This window comes from Hyperolius riggenbachi, chromosome 8 (genome assembly GCF_040937935.1).
Source record: "Hyperolius riggenbachi isolate aHypRig1 chromosome 8, aHypRig1.pri, whole genome shotgun sequence".
Classification (NCBI taxonomy): Eukaryota; Metazoa; Chordata; class Amphibia; order Anura; family Hyperoliidae; genus Hyperolius; species Hyperolius riggenbachi.
The window spans coordinates 240,542,139-240,566,795 of record NC_090653.1 but is presented as its reverse complement, the minus strand read 5'-3'; the positions used below and the strand labels follow the sequence as shown (position 1 = coordinate 240,566,795).

Below are 24,657 nucleotides of genomic sequence, written 5' to 3'. Positions count from 1 at the left end.
GGAGTTGGAGTCGGTGGATTTTTGGACCGACTCCACAGCCCTGATTATAATGAAGGGTACTGTAATAGGAGGTAGTGAAAAAAGCCACACTAGCTTTTAAAGGCCATGCCACATGCAGAATAAATTCTTAAACAGTAGTTTTTATTAAAAGGTTTTTATGCAGAATAAATTCAGGGGTTACTTGAGATCCAAAAATTACTTGCAGGGGTTCCTTGAGATCCAAAAAATATTTGCAGGGTTCCTCCAGGCTAAAAAGGTTGAGAAAGGCTGATCCAGAGGCTCCACTCCACTGAGGTACTGTAAGTTATCTATCGTTTCCGAGGGATCTTTGTCACCGATACATGTTAAATACAAGATCAGTGCCCCAGGTAGATTAACATTTCTGCATTGGAGTGTAATTTACCGGGCATCACTAGGAGGGGTTAAAGGAGAATTTCATGACATGTCATAGTATTGGGCTTTCAAAAATAAGAAATAAGATTTGCAGTTTATATCTAGTAAAATTGGTTGTACTTCAGGAGTCATTTGCTGATAAACATTTTTTCATATTATTCGGATCTTTTTTTCAATCTACATGTTGACAAAAGCCTGAGAATTTGTTGGAGAGATATCTCGAGAGGCTGATTACTTGACTGACAGCAAGATAACAGAATCATCTTGGAACAATGGAATGGCTTGGCTCCGCTTGTGAGAACTTCCTTATTTTTGATAGCACAGCAGGAGGTGTGGAAACTCATTCTAGAAATTTAAACTTGCGCCAATGGACACAAACCTTTTAGGGGCAGAAAAAGCTGTTTTACGATATCTTCCAAATCAGATTACAAGCAAAAGAAGAAAGCTGTTTAATGCTGGATACACACCATGCGTTTCCGCGTTCGATGCGTCCGTCGATACGTGTCGATTCGATTATTTCCGACATGTCCGATTCAAGCTTCGATGGATCGTTAGGTCGATTTGCCATACTTTACATGGCAATCGACCTAAAAATCATCGAAAGTCGTTTGGAAATGCTCGGAAATAATCGAATCGACGTGTATCGACGGACTCATTCGACGCGGAAACTCATGGTGTGTATCCAGCATAACGGTGATCTGCAAAGATGGATATTGTTGAATTTGTTGAATACTCTTATTAAATGTATCATGAAATTATTCTTTTAGGCCGGTTGCACACTTTTTGTGGTGTGATTCTCCTGCGGCTGGAGAGGCCTCTGCAGGAGTATTGCACTGCACCAAAGCCTCTTTCACATTACCGTGTGACAGACAGGGTAATATGCATAGGACTGCCCCCTGCTCAGTGACTATGTCACCGGGATTGCCATCGGTCCATGCATATGCGCTGCGTGGCACTGTGCTTGCCATTTACACTTACAGCGTTTCCGTAGGCTTGCATTATTGCATAATCTGTGCGGTAGGAATGGATCATGCAGTAACGCACTGGCTTTGCATCAGGATTGCAGCAATTCCTGTACCTCTGTCGCACCGCGTCACATCTTTACTTATCAGCATCTTGTGGATTGCTTAACGCAGTTTTACAATGCCATAGTGTAAAAGGGCCTTTATAGTCCTGTAACTTTAAGTCCTTTTTCAGATTTTCTTAGACTAATGTGTAAAAAAAACCCTACCGCCCCCCCCCCCCCCTCCCCACACCCTTAAGTCATATTGGTTTAGTGTAACTGTTTAAAAAGGCTCTTTAATAGCTTTATTTTCTAGGAAAACACAACTATCACTGCTCTTTAGCCTCCTTTGACCTAAATTGTAAGAGATTGGGGAGGTGTGGCTGAGCTGCCACGCCTCTCCCCTTCCAATAAGGAGATGACCAGGATGTGGAGGAGAGTTGTGGTCGAACTGCCAGTCAGCCCATCTCCCATTGGAGTCATTTGAGTGGGGGGTGTAACCAAGGGAAAGGAGGCGTTTGGATAGCAGGCTCTCGTAGTCCGCATTCCTGTGCGGTTGATGTTGAGTGAATTGGTGGAACTATAGAAGAAAGACCACGCTCCTGCACAAAAGTTTTCAGAACCCTTCTGTGATATTGCAAATGTGATTTTGGAGCACTTTTGGAAAGTACATTATTTTTTTTATTGTAAATATACTCTATTTGTCTTATTCAGTGGGTGGGTGGGAGGCAGATGTAGGCAGAAAATCTAGAAAAGTGTCCATACACTTGGTATGAACCGATTGGACCTTTACTCTCCTGTGGCCACAGTGGCTTTCCTGCTGGTCCTGGCCCCACTCTGGTCCCCTGGCTGGTTCAGCCACCAGTGTGGATCCCCTATTTTCTCCATTGTTCTCATTGCCACAGCTACTGCCATAATGCAGTGTGTGCTGGAGGTGGAATTGTATAGCCAACTCTCTTGCTTCCAATCACTGAGTCCCCTGAGCAGGGGACCCTGGATATATTGTGGCTGGACTTGCTCGCAATAGCGACATCATCCATCATCCATATAAACCTATAATATAAAAACAAACAAACGTTAGATACTTCCCTCGGGAGAAGGAAGCCTCTGGATCCTAATGAGGCTTTTCCCATTTTCCTCCGCCAGCTCACTTCAGCGCTGGGACCCCCCAAGCCAACAGCAATAATATTTACTGTCTCCTGCCTGTGCAGGCGAACTGGCAGGTTTCCCCTCAGGCTCCAGCAGAAATAGCCCTATCGGGTCCGCTCTACTATGCAGGTGCTGATGACTCCTGCCTGCGCAGTAGAGCAGACCTGATCATGCTTGGCCATTTCTGCCGGAGCCAAGGGAAGCCTCTAGTGTGCCTATGCAGGATCAGGGACAAGTACTGACAAGCAGATTGTCGGGGGAGCCAGCACTGGATCCCCTCTGTTGAAGAGGACAGGGGAAATCTCTTTAGGATTCTGAGGCTCCCCCCTCCCAAGGTAAATATCCCGTAGGGGCATTTCTTACCCTTCAGGATCACTTAAATCTAGCACAGGGGTGTCGAACTCAAATACAAAGAAAGCCAAAATTGAACTCTGGGACCAAGTTGCGGACCAACCTCTATGTCTAGTGGCCACCTCCCTTCCTTATAAAGTTCCCTAGTGTCTAGTGCCCCCCCTTACAGTTCACTGGTGTCTAGTCACCCCCTCTCTCCCCTATACAGTTCCTTGGTGTCTAGCGCTTTCCCCCTCCCCCATTTGCCTTCCATGGTGCTCTTGGGCTTCACCTCCTATATAGCTTCCCTGGTAGTCTAGAGTGGGCCAAACATAATGCAAAGTAAGGAAACCACTTGCGGGCCACACTTGATTGTTATGCACACCAGTTTTGGCCTGCGGGCCGGAGTTTGACTTGTATGGTCTAGCATGATTTCACACATCAGTGATTCAAGTGGCTGCATTTCTTGTTCCAGGTGTGATTAAAACGGCATGTCAGCCAGACAGCTGTCATTTTTACAAGAATAAAAAGATGGTAGACACCATATTCCTCTCACTTCAGATTCCTTTTAATAAAACTCTCACTGCTTGTCTGTTTTGTTTAGTCTTAAACTATATCCAGATATTGAAAGTTACCCTTAATACGCTGTCTAGCAGCATCCGAAAACCTCTTATTGGGGTAAGAGAAAGAAGCTGAACAGATGTTGGAAGGAAAATGTTGCTTCCGAATAACTCATTACCCATAGCTATAAAGTTTCTATTAAAGGCATAGAACAGAGCCCTGATACGCAATTAGAGGTTTAGCGTAATGAATTGCACTGGTTGCTATACATCAGTTCCCTATTATGTAATCTATGGATATAAATGGAATAACCAATGTTTCCAAACTCAGCCTCTTTCCAGGATGGCCACAGACTTCCGCACAGACGCACAGCTATGTTAATTAGAAGCTTTCTAAATCATTTTTAATTTATTTTTTTATGTTTAGTAACAAGACCCCATTTCCAACAATGTTGGGAAGTTATGTAAAATGTAAATAAAAACAAAATGGGATGATTTGCAGTTTATGTAAACCCTGTATTTAACTGAAAATCATACAAAGACAGCATAACAAATGTAGAAACTGGAAAAATGGAAAATATTTGCTCATTTTGAGCTTGATTGCAGTGACACGTTTCAAAAAATGTGTGCTAGGGGCGTATTTGCCACGCTGTTGCTGTTAGCAATACTCCATTAGGGCTCATTGCCACGGGCAGTTGAGCTGTGTGCTCAGCAAGCAGTTGCCAGGCAGCAGTGAGCAGTTGTGAGAGTTTGAGGGACATTTCATTGCCCGTAGGAAAAGAGGCCTTACTGTGAAATTATGTTGTAATGAATGCAGTTTCTTTTAATTGCACAAGCTTTATTCAAAAACAGAAGCAACACTCCTTCCGCTGTGAACAGTAAGGGGGAGGGTTTACTGGCAGGTGGGCCCCACGTATCTATTATTCCGGTGCCAGGTTAGGCTGGCAAAGTATTACTGAGGGAAATTTCCTGATACTCTAGCAGTTTCCCAATAGTCCTTCTATCTATTTTGTGCTTCTCCCCATCAATTGACTGTCCCCACCTGATCTTGTTCTTCCTGATACTTAACCGTAGACTTACGCTTAAGGGGGGAAAAAATCTTCTTCTGAATTGTGATTTAGCCTTACTGAGAAACTAACCATTAGTATTGTATTGCCTAATATATGTTACGGCCAGAACCCGAAGTTTGGCCACTTCTAGTTCTGGCCGGCCACTTCGGGTTCTGGCCGGCCAATGCGCGAAGTGGCCGCTGCGCTGCGGCCAATGTTAGAAATGGAATGATTCCTCTGAGGTTAATGTATCTTCTGGCCGCAGCGCAGCGGCCAAACGTATAACAACTTAGTGAATTTATTGCAATTCAGCCGGCGGCAATGTAACAATTCAAGCCGCCGGCTTTTTTTTTTTCTGCCTCTCTCTCTCTCTCCTCTTATGGGCAGTCGGCGGGGACATGCGTGTCCCCGGGAGTCGTTCGTGGCGCCAGGGCAGCAGAGCGGGGAGGCTGCAGACATTGCTTCTGCCAGCACCCGTTCTGCAAGAACAGCAGGATCCCCCTGCCGCGACGAACGACTCCGGGGGGACACGCGTGTCCCCGCCGGCGGCCCATAGGAGAGCGAGAGAGGCGGAGGGGGGGGGGGGGGGGGGGGGGGAGGAGAGAGAGGCAGAGAAAAAGCCGGCGGCTTGAATTGTTACATTGCCGCCGGCTGAATTGCAATATATTCACTAAGTTGTTATACGTTTGGCCGCTGCGCTGCGGCCAGAAGATACATTAACCTCAGAGGAATCAATCCATTTCTAACATTGGCCGCAGCGCAGCGGCCACTTCGCGCATTGGCCGGCCAGAACCCGAAGTGGCCGGCCAGAACTAGAAGTGGCCAAACTTCGGGTTCTGGCCGTAACATATACAAAGATCAAGCACAGGGTCGGCTGTACCTTTCTATACTAATGAGACTAGGACTATATGATGGACTATTTATTATTCAAATAGACCACAGAGATATGTTGTCAGCTTCTGGTTAATTTGAATGAAACTGTTGCTTGAGGATACGTTAAGGCCTCTTTCACAGTGGGACGTTAAAGTCGCACGTTAAAACAACATTTAACAGAATAGCGCACTGTAAGGAAAAATCAATACCCGTTCACAGTGCAGACGTTGCGTTGGTGTCTAACGATGCACGTTTAGTAAAAGTGCTGCATGCATCGCGTTATACACATTAGTAGCTGCGTTGGACTGTTTGCACATGCTCAGTAATGACTTGGAAATTTACTTTTCATTACTGTATTACTTTTCATTGCCTGTATGCTCTACTGTATGCGACCGTATCGTAGCATTAAGTTGCGTTGCAACTTTTTGGGGACATTGCATTGTAATTTGTGTTGCGACTTTAACGTCGCATCAAAACGCAATGTCCTACTGTGAAAGAGGCCTAAATGTAATTTCATTTAATGCTTACATGTGGAATGTATTATTCTGTTATTTTAAATAAAGATTACATTAAAAAAAAAAAAAACTTTAAAAGTGAATGTCAAGTGAGAAAAAAAACAAAACAAAAACAACATGCTTACCTATGGAGAGGGAAGGCTCTGGGTCCTATACAGCCTTCTCGTTCCTCTCATGGTTCCCTTGTTCCAGGGCTGTCACCCCCGCTTTATCGAATACTGCACTGTTCCACCGCAGTAGGCTTCAGAAGTCTTCAGGAGCCCGAGTGCTCCAGAAGATGGGTGGCTCCATACAGCGCCTCCGCAAGCACTCTCTCTCGCCTGTGCGTGCAGTAAGGGGCCTCCTGTCTTCGGAAGCACTCAGGCTCCCGAAGACTTCCAAAGCCTCCTGTGGCGGAAGATTGCAACGAGGTGGCAGTGCTGAAACGAGGGGACCGTGAGAGGAATGGGAAGGCTGAATAGGACCCAGAGCCTTCCCTCTCCATAGGTAAGTATCTGTTTTTGATTTATTTCAATTTACAATGGCTTTAAGGAAAACTCCTTCCTGATGCCTACTCCTAGCCACGCCCAAGGTAAACCTCTTCCTGACACTTACCCCAACCCCTCTTCAGTGTTTACCCTTTCCTGTTATCTAACCTCTGGTCATTGGACTATTACATAGCCAGGATACTATGCGCTGAATGCTACGCTCTTTTATTTCAGCTGAATTCCCTTCTTCACTTTGATTTATTGGTGGCCACATGCAGAGCAGTCTGAGTGAGCTATCTGTTATCAGACTGAATTGGCAAATATAAAATTAATCCACCATGATTGAGGGATTAGAGTAGACTGAATACGTGGCAGTTGTTGGAATAATGGACTGAACTGATACTGTTCATTTTATCTGTTCCAAGTTGAACTGTTAATAGATTGTTCCATGTATGGTGACCAAAGAGCTTGCATACAGTTATTGGACAATAAAATCCAGTGAATGAAGTAACGCTGCTTGTGCTGATGTAGTTTCCAGAATCGGTTTGGAACCCAGAAACGAGTGTTTCAGTTATGGGCAGATTATTTTTGCATTGGTCATGCTTCAGCACCTAGCAGTCTCGCTATGTGAGCTTCTCTTACTGACCTCTCCATGGTTGAGCTGTTTCCCTATAGCATTTTTGCTTTTCACAGTCAGATAAATTATGGTTGGCCAGGACAGGTACTGTGCTGCCACAATTTAGGGAACTAATATTGTTTTGAATCCCATTCAAAGTCGGAAAATTAATGGAGAAACAGGTGGTCCATTTGTGAGAACTCCAAGACTTGATAAATAGGAGCACCTCTAATGAAATCAATTAGTGTCATTGGTCTTTTAATACTGTTTTTTTCCCTTTTTTTCCACCTTGCTTATAATAGAGTCCACCTGAGACTGACCTCGGTAAAGACTGTCTCAGTCTGGTATTTATGATGTTGAAAAACACTGTGTGACCTTGGAGAGAGTTTAAAGTACCGGTATAACTGTAGGGAAAAAGTGCCCCGAATAGATACTGTATATTTTGTATGGGCACCCAAAATCCGGCGGGTGGCACAGTTAAGGTTAGGAGGGACAAGGGGGGGAGTTTTTAAGGCTTGGCATGGGCGGGTGGGGGTGTTAGGTGTGAAGGAAGTTCGGTTAAGATTAGGCATCAGGGAGGTAGATTTAGGGTTAGGTGTCGGCAGGGGCGTGGTAACGTTTAGGCATAGGTAGAGGGGGGTTCTGTGTGAGAATAGGGTTAGGTTTAGTTGTGGTATAGCATCTGGATTATTTACCAATATTTTACTATCGTAATTTCCACTTTCAAGATGTAAAATATCGATACATTTACTGATATTCTACTAACTGAAATTGGGAAACCAATTTTCCCCGCGTTTTCCTTTTCATGTATGCCTGCATCTAAAACAGCCAAACCTGTTTATTAGAAGAGGCCTCTACCTATCATACCACGTAATGGTATAGAGATGTACAGTATGTGTGCACATTGGTGCAGTTCCCCAAATGAAATAGCCGTTAGTATTGTGAGGAGAGCTTTGTGTAGAGTGTTTGAGTTACGCCTTAGTCAGCAGCATCCACACACTCCTAGTAGTGGCCGTGTGCTAAATATGGAAGGTTGACAGACACAACAAATCTCCCCTCTCTGACCAGTGTTTAGTAGTGACTGATACACATGGAGATGGAATGACACAGAGATGACACCAGGATTCAAACTGCGAGGCTCCCACTTCAAAGCCCAGCATGTTTACTATCAGGCATCTCCTCCTTTTCACCACGGCTGTGTAAAATGTGACACCATTCCCCAGCTACTTCTTGCTGCCGCATATTTTCCTGAATGAATGAGTGGGTGTGTGAACAACATCATCCAGTCTTTCCATCCAGCATGAGCCGCTTTACACACTGAACACTCATGCTCTTTTCTTTACTTGTCTCCCGGCTGCCATCACCGGAAGGATAGCAGAACAAGAGCCCTTAAAGCCCCAGACCTGACTTATCCTTGTTTGAAATAAAAATGTACGTGTTATTCTTTAAATACAAAAATTATTCCCTCTGGAAATAAGAAATTATGAAGTACCCGCTGCATAGGATGACGTGCTTATATCCTACTCTTATGTCATTCAGCTGTCTACCCACTCTCTCCTTCCAGCAGGTAGTTAAAGCCATAATACTTACGTTATATGGGGCCCATAGTTATGTGGCCCACATTGCAAAAGTGAGAGGTTCATGAGTGCGCACTGGGAAAATAAAGAAGCGGGACGGGAAGACACCGGGAACCCGATCTGGTGTATTATCTCACGCGCGGTTTTAATCGATTGTAAGAAATGATCGCATATACTCACAAAGCCGGGTTGCACGTGAGGCAACCAGTCTATGTCGCATGTGGGGAAGTACCGTCCCCACTCGGCCTTGTGAGGTAGTATTGGTGGTCGCAACTCCTTCAAAAAGATGCTACCTGTCAAGGTGGTGTCCCCTGGTCCCAGGGGAGGGTATACAACACGTGAGGATAGGAGGCGCCCTAGAGGGTACTCATGATGTGGCTTTTAAATCAATCAATACATTTTAAATTTAAGAGTATTTCCATAGAAAACAATAACCTAGTTGGCAAGTAAAGGTTACTGTCGATCTATACCCCAGTGGTGAAAATGACAGTTTAAACAAATTATTAGCGTAAAAATATGGAATGATCCTACCTTAATAAGTAGTCACTCCCAATAGGTAAGAAAAATGTTTTAATAGGGCACTTTAAGATGACAACGCGTTTCGCGGTTCAAACCGCTTCATCAGGTCGTGTATCGTGCCTTAAAAGACAGAACAGACAGGGCACTAAGACACAGAGAAACATCTCATTCGTAATTGACATTTAAAAAATATGAACTAAATTCATGAGCAGTAAATTCATAAAAACATATAAAACATACAAATAGAACAATTTATTTGAACCAAAGTTCTGTAAACCGTACATTTTTAGGGACATTGAGGTAAACCAAGGATCAAACATTGAAACATTACATACTGTGGATGACAATAGGAAACAGGCACCACGTAAAGGGTGTATCTGTTTTCTATTGTCATCCACAGTATGTAATGTTTCAATGTTTGATCCTTGGTTTACCTCAATGTCCCCAAAAATGTACTGTTTACAGAACTTTTGTTCTATTTGTATGTTTTATATGTTTTTATGAATTTACTGCTCATGAATTTAGTTCATATTTTTTAAATGTCAATTACGAATGAGATGTTTCTCTGTGTCTTAGTGCCCTGTCTGTTCTGTCTTTTAAGGCACGATACACGACCTGATGAAGCGGTTTGAACCACGAAACGCGTTGTCATCTTAAAGTGCCCTATTAAAACATTTTTTCTTACCTATTGGGAGTGACTACTTATTAAGGTAGGATCATTCCATATTTTTACGCTAATAATTTTTTTAAACTGTCATTTTCACCACAGGGGTATATATCGACAGTAACCTTTACTTGCCAACTGGGTTATTGTTTTCTATGGAAATACTCTTGAAATTTAAAATTTATTGATTGATTTAAAAGCCACGTCATGAGTACCCTCTAGGGCGCCTCCTATCCTCCCAGGTTCATGAGTGCAGTTGATCTGGCACCAGGGATCAGATATTGTATTGCTGGTGCTAGTATCCAGGAGACTTGTTGACCCTTAGAATGATTTCAGCTGTGAGTGGCAAGCCTGAGTGCTGGCCGTTGGCTCTTATGTTGCCAAAATGCCTTCGGCCTCAATACTCATATTTGTGTGTGTGTGTGTGTGTGTGTGTGTGTGTGTGTGTGTGTGTGTGTGTGTGTGTGTGTTGAAGCAAAGGACAGGTGAGTATCGGCTAGAATTGTCTGTGTGTGTGTGTGTGTGTGTGTGTGTGTGTGTTGAAGCAAAGGACAGGTGAGTATTGGCTGCTAGAATTGTCAGTGTGTGTGTGTGTGTGTGTGTGTGTGTGTGTGTGTGTGTGTGTGTGTGTGTGTGTTGAAGCAAAGGACAGGTGAGTATTGGCTAGGATTGTCAGTGTGTGTGTGTGTGTGTGTGTGTGTGTGTTGAAGCAAAGGACAGGTGAGTATTGGCTAGGATTGTCAGTGTGTGTGTGTGTGTGTGTGTGTGTGTGTGTGTGTGTGTGTGTGTGTGTGTGTTGAAGCAAAGGACAGGTGAGTATTGGCTAGGATTGTCAGTGTGTGTGTGTGTGTGTGTGTGTGTGTGTGTGTGTGTGTGTGTGTGTGTGTTGAAGCAAAGGACAGGTGAGTATTGGCTAGGATTGTCAGTTATGGTTAGCTATTGTTTAAAAGAGTTAGCGTGAAAGTTCAGAACTTTTAGGTGGGAGGTTAACTGTAGGTGGTAAGGTTAAAGGGTTAATACTAGGCATCGGAAAGTAGTTGGTGTTACGGAGTAAAGATTAGGTGTCAATAATGGGTTAATGTTAGGTGTTATGGTAATGTTAGGGCAAGGTTACAGGGAGTGGTGAATGCGGCAGGGAGGTTAGGGTTAGGCCTCAGGAAGAAGAGACCATCAGGTATGGGGGGGGGGGGGGTGAGGGACTGTGACTGCTATAGGCATGTCCCAGCTTAAATTACAGTCCACCTGAGACTGACCTGGGTAAAGGCTGGCTCAGACTGGTATTTATGCTATTGAAAAAAACGCTGTGTTGATAGAGTTCAAAAAAAGCAAAAGTTTGCTTTCCTAAAACAGAAAGAATTTGCGATAATTCAGGTTGGAGTGAGCTCGAGATGTCTCCCAGGCACCACTGCTGAATATATGCAAATTAACCATTTAGTTTATTGTAAAAATAGAGTTCAAAGAATACCTGGAGGAGGAAAACAAGTACCCCAAATTTATACTTATCACAGTAGAAGGAAGAGAATCCAGAGGCCTTCTCCTTTACCCTCCATCTTGCTGTTCCTGCACTGGCACCCCTCTGAACCTCCTAGACGAGGGCTTGCCCAAGAATGTCCAGCTTGATCTATCACACCTTCTCCAAAGGAGGGTTGGCCACTTGATGTGAAGGTCAGGTCATATGAACTTACAGAACTTGTCTTGTCACTGATCTGACCCCATGACAGCAGGTGAATTCTTGCAGGTATCTACTTTAGTAAACATGTAATGAAACATTGGACTCTATAGTGCTCATAATGGAATTACTCAGCATTTGTTAACTTTCCATCTGTCTCAGCTTGTGTAGGAACTTACCCATTCTCTGGATGGTGGCTGCTCTGGGACAGAAGTAGTTAAGGTTTTCTGAGAATTCATTTCTATGGTGAGCTCCGGGGCTGCCTGTACCAGCTGTCATCACCCGCTCCCTCAGCTGTAAATCCTATTTTTGGCCCCACACCTCCATTGCCCCCATTACTCCTCACTTTTAGGTCACGGAAAGACTGAAAAGATGGCTTGAAAAAGTCTTTTGTTTACTCTGCTCCAGCAGACGCTGCCAGACATAATGTGACTGTTGTATAGCAGAGCCATGCATTCTTAAGGTGCCAGTGCAATTTTCCCATCTCTGAATGGGCTTGTGGGGAAGAAGATCAGTACAATAATGTATATCAGCTGTGCAGAGACCGCATATTCTATGGCAGAATTCCCACAGAATGTAAGGGAGACATAAAACTCGTCTAAAGTCTAGAAAAAAAATATACCCGTAAGTTGTGTTCATTATGTTATTGAGATCTCCCCTTGTGCTTTTGTCAGGCTTAAAACCTAGACATTTCTAATTTAATAAAAAAAAATGTACCTGATGTGATGCTCAGTCTCGTGTCATAGCTGTGCCTAGTGGGCGGTCATTTCCAACCCTATAACTGTGTAACTGTGCATAGTAGCTTTGTCAAGACCACTTTTCAACAGTATCTTCTGAGGCCTAAATAGCAAAAAAATAAATGGATTAGTGGATATCAGGGCTGGATTTACCATAAGGCACTGTAAGCACGTGCCTACAGGCGCCTGGTGATCGCAAGGCGGCTCACTCCCCTCCCTGAGTGCCTCCCTTCTTCCCTATCCAAAAGTCCTGAGTGGAGTTTAAATGAGAGGTTACTCACCTGGCTCTCAGCATTCCACTAACATTAGGGGCACCTCTAGCTTCTTAATACTGAGGGTACCCCTGGCTACCTGATACTATGGGACACCTGTAGCTACCTACGACAGGCAAGGGAAGTGAGAATTGACAGCTGGACCAGCCAGCACACTTGTGGTGCAGTTTGGCGGGGGTCTGTTTGTTCATGGAGGGCAAAGTCCAGGGTGCCAGGACATCTGTGCCTATAGGCTCTTGTAATGTAAATCCGGGCCTGGTGGACAAATAAGATATATATTAAAGCATCAGTTAACCAACTAAATGGCTGTATAGTGAATTGCCTGATACGATCATTTATTGGGGGTGGGGGGGGGGCAATGTAAAGAGTAGCCAATGTAGGAGGAGTTAAGGCTGCATTCTGAACCAGGAAGTTCAGTTGAATTCAGAAAGCTAGTGGGGCTCAGAAGAATTCTGGCAGTGACAGCATCAGGCGATAAATCTGTATATTAGGCAGCCTTACCATCAGTAGTATTGTTCTTCCCTATAGAGAGGGAAGGTGGGCGGATAAGATGGGTGGAGGTGCAACCAGAAATAACACTAGTGGTGGGGCTTGGGTTTCCCGCAGATATGATTTGCTGGAGGTCAGAGGACACCTGTACAACCTGTACACGTTATAGGTAGTCACCCAAAATGATCAAGAACCGATTACTAGCGCACATCTTTTACAATTTTTCTTTAGAGCAAGCTCATAGTAGATAATATTAATCTCAAACTGATATTCCACGTTTATTGATTTAAAAAGAAAAAAGCAATAGAGTACTGGTTAAGGGTTCTGCCTTTGACATGGGAGACCAGGGTTCGAATCCTGGCTAGGGTCAGTACCTATTCAGTAAGGAGTTCAAGGCAAGACTCCCTAACACTGCAGGGTGGCCTCCTGAGCGCGTCCCAGTGGCTGCAGCTCTTGAGTGCTTTGAGTCCGACAGGAGAAAAGCTTTATATAAATGTTCGGATTATTATTATTATTATTTTATCTAGGTTTAGGCTATGTTCACATTATAAATCGACAGTGCTATCGCAAGCGCTGAGCCGTTTATTGAGCTTTTTAAAAGAGCTTTTTTTCCCCTGCGCTTTGAGCTTAGAAAAGCGATTTTGTAAGCACTTTTGATGAGTGATTGTGATTTTTAACTTCCAGACGTCAGTCAGGAAGTGTACTCTTTGACCCAGAGAAGAATAAATACAATGGGCCTGATTCACAAAGCGGTGCAAAGTGTTTGCACGCCTGTGAAAAGTCCCTTATCACGCCTAAACTGAGTTTAGGCGTGATAAAATGAAACTCGCGCGAAATTCCCGCACGCAAAGTTTTGCGCGCGCAATCGTGCGGCGCACGGTGCAGTGCGCGCGATGCGCCCATTAAACCCTATGGGCGCTGCGCGCGGAATTACGCGATTGCGCGCGTAAAACTTTACGCGCGGGACTTTGCGCGCGATAAAGAGCACAAATCGGTGCTAACTCAGCGGTGCAAAGCTTATCACGCCTAAAGTCTTTTAGGCGTGATAACTGAGTTATCACCGCTTTGTGAATCAGGCCCAATGTATTTATTCTTAAAAATGCGCTGGAAATCGCTATAGAAAGCGCTTTTTCAAGCGCTTAGCGATTTCCCTATACCTTCAATTGATTAGAAAATGGTACATGTTGGGCGTTTGCGATTTCAATGAAATCAAAACGCTTACATGTTAACACACACTCATAGGGAATCATTGCACAACCGCTTTTGGGGCTTAAAAAAACAAACGCTCATAGTGTGAACAAGCCCTTACAGGATTTACTACTCAGTGTGCCAAGCAAGCCAAATTGATGGGATAGTGATCAATTCCTATTCCACACTTTCGTGAACAGATTGAGGTGCAAGTGTTGTACCTCTTGATGCAGTTCTACACTAGGCAGCAATCAATCCCTCGCCACTTTTATCCTGATGGCTTGCGCAGTGATTTTCCAACATGTCCGATTTTACATTCAATTAGTAAACTGTCTGAAATTGATCAAAAGCAAATTACTCAGATATGATGGGGGCAATAGATGTCCAGCAGATTTGATCAAAGCCATTGAAATAGCCAGAAAGATGTTAACGTGTGCTGAGCATTACTTTGGTTTTACCTCTATACACTGCCATTGGACAGGATTGCACATAGCACAATACATATTTTTTAGCTTGCTGATTACTGGAGGTGATTACTCCAGATTTCCAATGCTTGCTGCTCTGTGCAGCTAGTTTCTCAGGCAGGTATTGGGAAGTTACTGGAATGTTAGAGGGCAAGGTACACTTAGGGCCCATTTACATTGAAAGCGCACAATTGCGTGAGTGATTTTTCAGGGGAAAAATCACTGAACACTGCAGTGATTTTTCCGCGATCCTTTCCTTCTATAGCACTGAAATGCGATCGCCGAGAAATCGCCTAAAAATGGTGCAGGTCACGTGTTTGTGTTTTGCGATTTTGGGCGATTTGCGGTGATTAGCGCAAATTCGCCCAAGTAAGAACGAGCCCATAGGGTTTTATTACACTAGCACTTTTAAAAAGCGCTAGCGTTTGAGCGTTTTGCTGAAATTGCGGCAAAACGCTCTAGAATGAATGGGCCCTTGGTGCACGGAAAAAAATGCTATTTGAGCTTATATCCTTTACACATTCATAGTTGGATGCAATCTGAAGTGGAAATATAAATATTGAAACTATTATATTAACATTTGATTTGTCTAGCACTGATATGTCACTACAGATTTTGTATTTTTTTAAGGTGGTATTTCAATGTACACAAGCAAGGAAACATCCTGTTAAGGGCCCAGTATTTAGATGGGAAAAGAGGTTCTGTAGGGAGTAGTCAATTTAAATACAATCAATCATGAACCCCCTGCACTCAAACACTCATAACAAGCTGGAACTGTAGTAATGATGAAAATAACTAGATTGCAAGCTGTATTTGGTTGCACTAATGGAGGATATTTGCTCATTTTGTACTAAACCCTTTCACCAGCGTTGAGGCTGCCTCTGTTCAACGCGGTCCCTGCTGGTGGAAGGGTTTAGTACAGAATGCTTTTGAGTGCAATATATTTTTGGAAGCATATATCCTAGATTAGTGCAACCAAATACAGCTGGCGTTCTAGTTCTTTATATCATTCCCAGAATTCCAGCTTGTAGTGAATGTTTAAGTGCAGAGGGTTAACAGTTGTTTGTCACCGGTAAGTTGGGCGCCAGGAAAGCCGAATGACGGCCCTCTCTGCTGCTGCAAAACTCTCTGGTGGCGTTCTATACCATTCTCCTCCGAGTCATCACAACTCAGAGGGAGGTGTAATCCACGGTCCAACGATTGCTGAAGCCCCAAATTACTCTTATGTACCCCGCCCAGCATAACATTTCTGCTATGAGGTGCCTGGTTTCCAGGGGTGAGCCTGGGGTGCCTGGCACCTGGGTGCAAGATTTTCTCTGTCGCCTATGGGAGTGGTTAAATTAACCGCGCCCAACCACATAACCACACCAATGTCCTGCCTAATCACACCCATGTCCCCCGTTTAGGTAGTGAATGACAGGGACGCCCGTTTAGGTAGTGAGAGACAGGGACCCCCGTTTAGGTAGTGAGAGACAGGGACCCCCGTTTAGGCAGTGAGTGACAGGGACCCCCGTTTAGGCAGTGAGAGACAGGGACCCCCGTTTAGGCAGTGAGTGATGGACCCCCTTTAGGTAGTGAGTGACAGGGACCCCCTTTAGGTAGTGAGTGACAGGGACTCCCTTTAGGTAGTGAGTGACAGGGACCCCCTTTAGGTAGTGAGTGACAGGGACCCCCTTTAGGTAGTGAGTGACAGGGACCCCCTTTAGGTAGTGAGTGACAGGGAGCCCCGTTTAGCTAGTGAGTGACAGGGACCCCTTTAGGTAGTGAGCGACAGGGACCCCCTTTAGGTAGTGAGTGACAGGGACCCCGTTTAGGTAGTGAGTGACAGGGACCCCCTTTAGGCAGTGACAGGGACCCCCCCTCTAGCCGCCGCCGCTCCCCCCTCACCTTGCAGTGCCAGACCTCAGGATCAGCGGAAGTGATGTCAGTTCCGCATATCAGTGCGGTGTGCTAGGTCCTAGCGCCCGCACTATTGGTCGCCGCCTGATCGAGGTCTGACGCGGTTATAGGGAGGGAGGGAGCGGCGGCTAGAGGGGGTGAGCGGCGGCTGGGCGGCGCCTGTCAGAGACAAGTACCTGGGTGCAATGCACCCGCCCAGACGCGGCCCTGCTGGTTTCGGTGCCAGGCGCTGAGTGCAGTGCATCGAAACCACCTGCTTTGCTTGTGATTACCTGAATTCAGATGAAAATATGACTAAAGAACCAGCTACCTTGCTCGTTTCCCACCCTCCCCATGTCTGTCCTCTGTATTAGTGTGGGTGTCTATCTGTGACATGTCTGATGGGTGGAGGGGGCCATGGCCAGGCTGGAGAAGGCCTGGCATGAATGGGAAAGACTTGCCCAAGACATCTAGATGAATGGGGGACTTGCTGAAGGTCAGTAGACTTGATACAGCAGATAGAAGCTGAGGTGGTAAGGTGTCATAACCTGTATTGTTACTTTAGCCATCCACCACAGGATCTCTTCTACAACTTCAGCTGATAGCATTTTTGGCTCATGTTGCTTGCCAGATCACAATATATGACTCCTCTGAAGATCCTCTGCAGTATTGAATTGCAGATGATCAGTGGAATTATGCCCATCTTGAACAGATCAGACCGCATTAGCATGTTGTCATCACTTCTCATCCTCACGGTACCTGCGGAGCTCCTGAGGATTGTGGGGGATGGACGGGCGAATGCTTCAGCATGTTAGACAAACTGCCGTTCCACAGAGAATATCACATCACCCGTTGTTTCCACGCCGCTCTCCAGTGTTTCCATTTTAAATATGGAACCAATATGCTATGGATGCAGCCAGGGCTGTGCTTCGTTGGGTTAGCTGGGCTAATTCAGATTGATGTGAATTTTCCATAGACTCCTGTGGAAGAAGAAGATCCCACACACACACACAGCCCCGGCCAGGAGTAATTGTCTTGGCCTGCTCTGTCAGTTCTCACGTGGTCTTGTACAACCAAGTTATGGACCGCAGTCTAGGTAATAAGAACAGGACCCCAAGGCTTCTCTTCTTTCTCTGCAGCAGGCAAAGAAAATCCCTTTTGTGCAATTCCTGAAGATGAAAAGGACTAAAAAGGAACTGTTTATATATTACCTTAATATGAAAGCAACACTTAGGCGGAATGTAAATCACGGAACACTTTGCGCTGGCTCTTGGCAGTCAGCACTGGAGGAGAATTAACTAATTGAGCCTGAGATCAGGATGCCTGTGGGCTGTATATAATGACACATGGCTGGAACAGTGGGGGGGGGGGGGGGTCAGGATCAGTGTACTCCACAAGAGGTGCACTGCTGCCCACTCACTGATAGAGAATCACGAATCATACAACCCTGACTCAGACAGTCTGATTAAGCTCCTGTGCTTTGTCTGCGTGACCTTTCTTGGTCAAAATGAGTGGGGCTTCCTTCCCATTCGTGTGACTGGCTTCCCTTTATTGTGTGTCCAGGCCATGCGGCTTTATATCTGAAGTATAAAACCAAGGCCAGCCAATACATACAGGTATCAGCCATACGGCATGGGCAATAGAAATCAGTAGACTTGGCATATTGAAGCAGTAAATAGTAGCTCAGCTGCAGGATGGCACATCTTGGTGTAGAGTATAAGTGCTTACCAAGTACATTTTTTGCATTACGATTACATTGCTAGCTCTGCATAAAAACAGGTTCTCCTATCTGCTTATTTCAATGACAAAATTCAAGGACTAATTGCACCAAAGTGGTCCCTTGTCTGGTGATGCCTACTTTCTGACCAACTGCCTGGTATTTGTGCAATGTGCTGTGCCCGGACTGGACATTTAAAGGACAACTGGAGTGTGAAGAATATGGAGGCTGCCATTTTGGCTGCAGTAGTGTCTGCACAACACCAGACACAAGCATGTTGCTAATCTGTCAGATCTGACAATGTCAGAAACACCTGATCTGCTTATATGCTTGTTTAAGGTCCATGGCTAAAAGTATTAGATGCAGAGGATCAGCAGGGCAGCCAGGCAACTGGTATTGCTTAAAAGGAAATAAATCTGACAGCCTCCATATCCCTCTCGCTTCAGTTATCCTTTAAGGCTTCTTTCACACTGTTGTCCATGGTCACAATGCGATACAATGATATTCCTATAGGGCTAGCACATTATGTGCGTTGTGGTGCAATGGGCTGGGCTCCATCGAGAGAACGTGCTGCGTGCAATACAGTGCAGTGCAACATGCGTGTTTACAGTGGCAGTGAGGCATACGTTCATTGTATTGTATGCCTCACTGTATGGTCGCAGCACAGCTCTACCTTGTGTTGTGACTGTTCAGCTCTGTTGCTTTGCGATCCATTTAGAAAGCTATACTAGCATCTGGTGTCAGACACAGGACTGTTCAGAGCTCTCTCTCCATAGAGTAACACTAGGGGGCAGGCACCTGCACATCTGCTGCTTAGCAGCTTTAACTGTATCTATAAATATTCCTAATCAAATTCTGTAAGGCAGGGAACACAATGTGTTCCCCCTGATGATTGCCGAGTTTGCAGTTCTGTGCCTGCTTGCAATTGCGCTATCCCATGCTCTGTGTTTGCGTTTGTTTGCATACTTTCACATGCGGTGCAATACATTGCAGTAATGGACTTTGTGTGTGTGTGTCTCTGTGTGTGTGTGTGTGTGTGTGTGTGTGTGTAGTGTGTAGGTGTGTGTGTAGATTTGTGTGTGTGTGTAACAAAATGCTGTCCAATTTAACATTTGCAGGGAAAAACGCAAAGGATTGCAAATGGACGTGTGGACCATTGACTACAAAGGGCAGTGCATTTTTTTTTGCCATGCGTGGCAAAACACGCACGACTCTAAGGCTTTGTTCACATCTCAAATCGAAATCACTGATGGCAGCGATTTTCGATTTTGCGAGCCATTTTTTTTCCTCCCCCCTCCCGGCACTCGGGTGGCCGCTGCGTTTTTAAAAAAACGTGCTTTTCTACGCGATTTTGTAGAGCGATTCGGCTTTCTTCACTTCCTGACACAAGTCAGGTATTAAACTATTTGATCTGGAAATGAATAAATACAATGTATTTATTCATCAAAGCACTGGGGAAATTGCTATACAAAGGGGTTTTTCCAGCGCTTTGCGATTTCCCTATACCTTCTATTGAGCAAAAACTCTCAGAAAATTATACAGCCATCGGTTTTCTGAGCGGATCGGAAATGAACCGCTCAGATGTGAACAGTCTCATAGGAAATCATTGCACAAGCTTTTTAGGGCGATTTTTCAAAATCGCCAGCGCTTGAAAAAAGGGCAAAAACTCCCTAGGTGTTAACAAGCCCTACAAGTGTGTTCCCTGCCTGGGATGTCTGAAATTCTACTATGCTTCTTCTGGGTGAGCAGTGAGCCAGTGGCACAGAGCTGAGAATTCTGGACTGCCCTGCACTAATAACTGTATATGGTTGTCATTGGTTACAAATTAGGCCTGGTGCACACCAAAAACCGCTAGCAGACCTGCAAAATGCTAGCAGATTTTGAAATGCTTTTTCTTCTTTTTCTGTAGCGTTTCAGCTAGCATTTTGCGGTTTTGTGAAGCGTTTTTGGTGTAGTAGATTTCATGTATTGTTGCAGTAAAGCTGTTACTGAACAGCTACTGTAAGAAAAAACGCCTGGCAAACCGCTCTGAAGTGCCGTTTTTCAGAGCGGTTTGCGTTTTTCCTATACTTAACATTGAGGCAGAAACGCATCCGCAATCCAAAATCTGCAGCAGCCCTGGAGTATGCGTTTCTGCAAAACGCCTCCCGCTCTGGTGTGCACCAGCCCATTGAAATACATTACCCTAGCGGATCGCAAACCGCAGCAGAACCGCTCTGGTGTGCACTAGGCCTTACTCTGTTTTACAAGTAAAAATCTGCCCATACACTTATAGATTAGTGGTTGATTAGGAAACGGATCAATATCTTCCAGACACTCGTCTTTTACATACTCCATGTTAGACAAAATTACAGCTGCTGCCCAGACCGCGCCCTTCCCCCTCCCTCTATCTCCGCTGCCAACAGGATGCTTTCAGCAGGGAACCGGCATTTATGATCTAGATATAATCTTGACATTTGCATCATAATAGCAATCAGAAGTGCAATCATTTTGTGTTAGCGCCGGTGTGAAAAGCCCTTTATGGCTGCTAGTGTGCGGAAACCTACCTTGCGCGCGGCCCTGTGCACTGAGCGGGTGCGCAGATATTCGTGTGCGGTGCGACGATAACGTTGCACCCGCTGGCCCTTAAAAGTCGCACCCGATGCGACGAAAATGACGCATCGGGTGCCCCCGAAGTGGTGCATCATAGCGCTACTTAACGGGCGCCTGATGCGTCATTTTCGTTGCATCGGGTTCGACTTTTAAGGGCCAGCAATGCGCACTATTATTCGCGCAGTGAGCAGGATTATTTCAACTGTGGGCGCAAACCACCTAACGCCGTGGTTTGCGCACACTAACACTTAGTGCCGGTTAGTGAATCAAGCCCATTATATGTAAATGAGCCCTTCCACATCAACGTGATGCTGAAAAGCGGACACAACTGCGTTAGTGGGGTCAAGCCCTTACAAAGTTTTTGCATATTCAATAATGTAGTGATTATTTAAAGAGGCATTGTAGTGACATACAATCGAATGCAGTATATTATTCAGCATACCCACTTTTATGGTCATTTTCCCGATTTCAGCATCAGAAACCCTTCCTAAAGCTTTATATTGCTGTATATTGGTATGTAGCCCCGTCCTTTAGCTTAGCTTAGGCTAAACTATTAACAATGCAGAATTCTCTCCCCCACAGCATTTTGGGAGACCAGCTATGTTTTAGTATTGGCTTTAAAACTCCGTAACGAACATTCCGCAGAGATCACCTACCAGTACTAAATATGTTGCCGCCTGTGATCCATTTCAGAAAATAAGTGAGGGAGAGGAAAGATTTGGGCAATGGGCAAACATAAATGATTTTTAAATGCATATTGTAAAACATAAGCATGTTTTATGAATTGTTTTATTTAAGTTTCGCAACTTTTTTCATTAAAGTGGTGCTCCCCTTTAAAAGTACAATTATTCTTTGATGTGTTTTGGCTACATAAACTGGATAACCCCTTTCCCAGAACATACAAAGATCTGTGAATTCCATGGGCTGGATCTTATTTCAAAGTTATAGGTCCCACTATACCCCCTGCTGTGGAGCGCAGGTCAATCCCACAGCACAGCCAGGGCAGTGATCCTCTGCCACAGCCACTTGGCTGCCGTGCGTATTGTATTCCAATACAGTGTCTGAGCATGCAGTCACTTTGCTGCCACTTTACAGGCTGATGGAAAAAGCGATTTGTTAACCTACGACAATTAATACCCTTCATTAGTCACTGACCGGGCATCTCCTAGCTGGATTAAGGTTTTTCCACTCTCTTGTTGTGCTCTGCCAAAGTGCGTGTTCCAGTGTTTTGGCACTTGAGACAGAGCCAAGATTGTGCAGCTCTGAGTGATGAGAACATGGGCTGTGTGGCTGTCCTCTGCTCTGTGTCTTCAGAGTTTGGCTCGCTGCTGTTCACTTGGTGAGATCACTGAAGCTGCCCAGCAAGCCGCCCATCAAACCTTCTTGTCACCTAAAATGGCAAATAATTTGGAGCAACAGTGTATGAGTACCATAGATGCTAGCAATGATTAAGCTTGTTTGGACAGTAGTAGACCAGTTTCCCATAGCAACCAAGTAGAGTAATATTTACAGTTTTTGCAAGAGTATTCGGCCCCCTTGAAGTTTTTCACATTTTGTCATATTACTGCCACAAATGTAAATCAATTTTATTGGAATTCCACATGAAAGTGGTATACACAAAGTGGTGTACACGTGAGAAGTGGAACGCAAATCACACATGATTCCAAACATTTTTTACAAATCAATAACTGCAAAGTGGGGTGTGCGTAATTATTCAGCCCCCTGAGTCAACACTTTGTAGAACCACCTTTTGCTGCAATTCCAGCTGCCAGTCTTTTAGGGTACTAGCTGGTTGCCCGGCGTTGCCCGGGAATGTATTTGGCTAGTGTTGGCTCCGCCCACTTTTTCTAACCCTAACACACAATTACTCACTGACCAAGTTTGTGAGCTTTGCTGTCTTTGGAATCAATAATTTGCATTGAAATGAAAAAAAAATCTGATTGGCTGTTTCTGGCTCCACCCCCTTTTCTGAATTTGAACCCCAGTCACCCAATGACCAACTGTAGCAGGTTTGAGGCCTGTGCCATTAACAGTGCAAGAATGGCAGCAATTAAATATTCCCCTTGAGAAGCAATAGGTGAAGTTTGATTCACTTTTGTAGGCTCCACCCACTTTTCTGAATATTAAACCCAGTCACCCAGTGACCAACTGTGTAAAGTTTGAGAACCCTGCCATTAACAGTGTAAGAATGGCTGCAGTATACATTTTCCCAGTGAAATTTGTATTTGTCTCCACCCACTAATGGCCTGGAACTGCCTGCCCGTGTATGTATTTGACCGGTTTTGGCTCCGCCCACTTTTTCTAACCCTAATGCACGGACACTCAATGACCAAGTTTGTGAGCTTTGGGCAGTGACGTAGCTAAGGAGCTGTGGGCCCCGATGCAAGTTTTTCAATGGGGCCCCCCAAACACTCTATACATAACAATTGATACGGCGCACCAAAACCTGCCAATGGCAACTACAGTGGCAGAGGTGCAAGAAGGGGATGGAACAGTTTGTTAATGATAACCACTATTCAAAGTATCCATAGAAGTCATTATTATGAGCACAGGAGCAATAGAGATCTAATACTGTAGTTGAGGGAGGGCCCTTCGGGGCCCCTCTGGCCCAAGGGCCCCGATGCGGTCGCAACCTCTGCAACCCCTATTGCTACGCCCCTGGCTTTGGGGTTTGTGGCTCCGCCCCTCTCCAGCATTTGAACCCCAGTCACCCAAATGACCAACTGTAGCAGGTTTGAGGCATCTGCTATTACCAGTGTAAAAATGGCAGCAATTTAAATATTCCCCTTGAAAATCAACAGGTGAATTTTGATTGGCTATGATAGGCTCCACCCACTTCCCTGAATATTAATCTCAGTCACCCAGTGACCATCTTGGCAAAGTTTGAGATCCCTGCCATTAACAGTTAAGAATGGCTGCAGTGTACATTTTCCCAGTGACATTTGTTTTTGGCTCCGCCCACTTTTTGTAACCTAGACACACAGTCACTCAATGAGCAAGTTTGTGAGCTTTTGGTCCTTGGCATCAATAATTTGTATTTTCCCAGTGAAATGAAACACATCTGATTGGCGGTTTGTGGCTATATCCCAGGCATGGGCAAACTTGGCCCTCCAGCTGTTAAGGAACTACAAATCCCACAATGCATTTGCCTTTATGAGTCATGACTGTGGCTGTCAGACTCCTGCAATGCATTGTGGGACTTGTAGTTCCTCAACAGCTGGAGGGCCAAGTTTGCCCGTGCCTGCTCTATCCCCTTTTCTGAATTTGAACCTCAGTGACCCAATGACCAACTGTATCAAGTTTGAGGCTTGTGCCATTAACAGTGCAAGAATGGCAGTAATTTTAATATTCCCCTTGAAAATCAACTGGTGAATTCTGATTGGCTTTTTTTAGGCTCCACCCACTTATCTGTATAATAATCTGTGCCATTAACAGTGCAAGAATGGCAGCAATGTAAATATTCCCCTTGAAAATCAAAAGATGAATTTTGATTGGCCGCTGTACGCTCCACCCACTTTCCTGAATATTAATCCTAGTCACCCAGTGGCCAACTGTGTCAAGTTTGAGAACCCTGCCAATAACAGAATGGCTGAAATCAATCTAAGAAATATGATTGGCTGTTTGTGCCTCCACCCCCTTTAGTGAATTTGGTCCCCATTCACCCAATTACTGACTGTATCAGGTTTAAGGCCTCTGCCATTAGCAGTGTAAGAATGGTAGCAATGTAAATATTCCCCATGAAAATCAATAGGTGAATTTTGATTGGCTGTTGTAGGCTCCACCCACATTTCTGAATAATAATCCCAGGCACCCAGTGGCCAATTGCGTCAAGTTTGGGAACCCTGCCATGTAAAATATTAAGTTTCTGGCACCGCCCACTTTTTGTAACCTTGACATATAGTCACTCAATTACCAAGTTTATCAGCTTTGGGGTAC

The 24,657-nt window shown here is 44.8% G+C and overlaps 1 protein-coding gene across 6 annotated transcripts in view; it reads left to right on the top strand.

Moving 5' to 3' along the window:
- The window catches only part of COL27A1 (collagen type XXVII alpha 1 chain), a 728,465-nt gene that overhangs the window by 223,555 nt on the left and 480,253 nt on the right, over positions 1-24,657 (top strand). The window contains exon 1 of one of the 6 annotated variants that reach the window (XM_068248439.1): positions 4,153-4,206. The exons of the other annotated variants lie outside the window; for them this stretch is intronic. The gene's annotated coding sequence lies outside the window, so the exon portion shown is untranslated. Of the gene's footprint in view, positions 1-4,152; positions 4,207-24,657 lie in introns of those variants that run through there. 6 annotated transcript variants of the gene reach the window in all.